Below are 2,749 nucleotides of genomic sequence, written 5' to 3'. Positions count from 1 at the left end.
AGATAGGAAAGGAAATGAGAGAGAGGAGAGGAGAGGAAACAAGAAAAGGCAAGAGGAAAAGAAACAAGCGGAAAGGTAATTAGAGGAGAGGAAACCAGGGAAGGGAAGAGGAAAGGAAATGAGAGGAAACAATGTGTGTGTGTGTGTGTGTGTGTGTGTGTGTGTGTGTGTGTGTGTGTGTGTGTGTGTGTGTGTGTGTGTGTGTGTGTGTGTGTGTGTGTGTGTGTGTGTGTGTGTGTGTGTGTGCTATAAATACACTGTATATAGAGAAAGGCTTGCCGGCTTCAGGAGGATCTTGAGAGGCGAGCACAGAGGCAGCTGGCGAGAGGAAACGAGAAGAAATGGAACAGTTTTCTGAGATGGAGATGTATGTGTTTTGAATGCAGAGATGTCTGCGGCTTCCCTTCATCCCTACATGGAAACAAACCCACACTTGACCTCAGAAACCTCAGAAATGCGTGTCTTGTGTAGTTGGGTAAGCTAAATGAAAAGCTAGCATTGTGTTTATAAAGGAATATCCCAACAGGAGTGGGATGAGGATACCTCCCTTAAAAAGATGGAGTCCTGTCTTTACCACTTTCGGTCCAAATGCTAATGTGTTAGCTACGGTGTAGCATTAGCAGCGTTGTAAACAAAGTCGCATTTTTGAGACACAATTATTCAGTCTCACCAAAAGTGAATTCCTAGAAAAAAGTCTGAAAAATATATTTGATTTTCTGAAAATAGAAGAATTTGGAGAATTCAAAAAAGTCAATTTGTTTAGATCTGACCAAAAGTAAAATTTTTGGGGTTCTGAGAAAATAGTAATTCCTTTCAGAAAATCTCTAAATTCTGAGAAAAGGGTGTTTTTGTTTTATTCTGAGACAAAATAAAAAATATATCTCTTTCTCAAAGTCTTAGAATTTTGAGAAGAAAGTCATTTTTATACGATCCAAGCCAAAGTGAAATTTAGTTTGAATCTGAATTGATGTACTTCTGTACTTACAGATGCTGTTTTAGGTGCGTTACAAACTAGATATCCAGGAGGGGAATCTACTTTGTACTTCAGTGTTTGGTGAGCAGTGTACCACATCTACTGGGAGAAGGGGATCAGTGTCAGGTACAGGAAGAGAAGAGATAATGGAGAGGAAGGAGGGAAGTAGTTGAAGAGAGGGATGTGTAGAGCAGAGAAAGAGAAAGGGGATATAAATATTGCATAGTGAGTTTTACTACGTGGTAAAAGCCAGGGCTTCCCTCCGCCTGCATGAACCCTTTACTGACTGTTCTCTGCTGCAGCTTTGTTTAACCCTGGAGAGCAGAGAGGAGTGGGGGACGGCTCATGTGCAGTGAAACTCCTGGAATGCACTGATGAGAGGAAGTCCTCTTATGCTTTACCTGAGTAGTGATACCACACTGTGAAAGTCTGTTAGAATTAAAATACCTTTTTCTGAGAAAAGTCACATTTTTGAAACGTTTTTTTGTTTTGTTTTTTCTTAAAACATTTTGAGAAATATAATAATATTTGGGATTTTTTAAAGAATTTCTTAGAAAAAGCCAGAATTCCGAGAAAAAGTCCGAATTGTGGAGATCTGATCCGAAACTGAATTTTTTTTTTATCTGGGCAAAAAGTAAAAAATTCTGAGAAAAATTAAGAACTCAGAGAAAAACAGTGAGAAATTTTAACTGAATTTTTTTCTTTTATGATCTGAGAAATAAGTTAGAATTCTGTGAATGAAAAAAAAAGAATCCCTGATGATTGAGCAGCAGTATATAGACCGTGGTGCGTTGAAGGACACAGAGGCAGGAAGCAGACAATTAACCTTTGCGGTGTTTGAGTTTGTTTACTTCTATTTACAGATGCTGTTTTTAGTGTTTTACCAACTAGATATCCAGGAGGGTCCACTTTCCAAAGCTAAGATGCTGCCAGTCAACAACATTTTACCCCAGATGGGACTCGAACCCACAATCCCTGGCTTAGGAGGCCAGTGCCTTATCCATTGGGCCACTGGGGCTACATGAACCTCTCTATTGTCTGCAGCTCTGTGTCCGTATGACTCTGCTCTTCTATTGTCTTTATTCTCTGCAGAGCTGTACAACGAGCAGAGCTTCTCTGATGTGTGGGCAGCACAGAGAGACCCTCTGATAGCAGACAGGGCTCTGAGCCAAAGTTACAAATGATTTGAGTTCTGAGAAAAATGTCACATTTTTGAGAAATTATTATTCAGGTCTGACCACAAGTTTATTTCATTTTTTTATTCCCAGAAAAAAAAAGTTGACCAGAAGTTCATTTTTGGGGTCCTGAGAAAAAGTCAAAACTCTGATAATATTTTTCTAAAATCTAAGAATTCTGAGAAAAAAGTCACATTTTTTAAATACATTTTTTTTTTATTCTGAGAAAAAGATAGATAGAAATATCAGATCTAAAAAAAAGTCTGAATTCTGAGAAAAAAGTCATATTTTTTTAGATCTGAGCCAAGGACATATTTAGTTAAAGTTCTGAGTATACAAATATCACGGTATGTATTGACATAATTTATATTGGTTGCTGTTTGAAAGAGTGAAAGTGCTGATGGAAAGATAGTACTCAGAGGAATATTCTATAACACGTAGGTTTGAGCAAGCTCTCTGATTGGTCAATAGGCGTGTTTGATTCCACGATCAAACAACGATCAAATAGAACGTGCCTAATCACAAAGTATCCAGTGGCCTACACACGCCACTAGCCTACAGAAACTACTTCCATGAGCCTACATCGTGTGGTTTCCATAGC

General features: G+C 38.5%; 1 non-coding gene across 1 annotated transcript; it reads right to left on the bottom strand.

The window, feature by feature from the left end:
- Nucleotides 1-1,918: 1,918 nt before the first annotated feature.
- trnar-ccu (transfer RNA arginine (anticodon CCU)) lies at nt 1,919-1,991 on the bottom strand. Its single transcript has one exon. It is a non-coding gene; the product is annotated as a tRNA-Arg (tRNA).
- Between the last annotated feature and the right edge of the window lie 758 nt (nt 1,992-2,749).

The sequence above is a fragment of the Notothenia coriiceps genome, unplaced genomic scaffold, assembly GCF_000735185.1.
Source record: "Notothenia coriiceps isolate Sejong01 unplaced genomic scaffold, NC01 NC01_scaffold00038112, whole genome shotgun sequence".
NCBI classification, from domain to species: Eukaryota; Metazoa; Chordata; class Actinopteri; order Perciformes; family Nototheniidae; genus Notothenia; species Notothenia coriiceps.
Note: the sequence above shows the minus strand (reverse complement) of the source record. Positions and strands in the feature narration are given on the sequence as shown.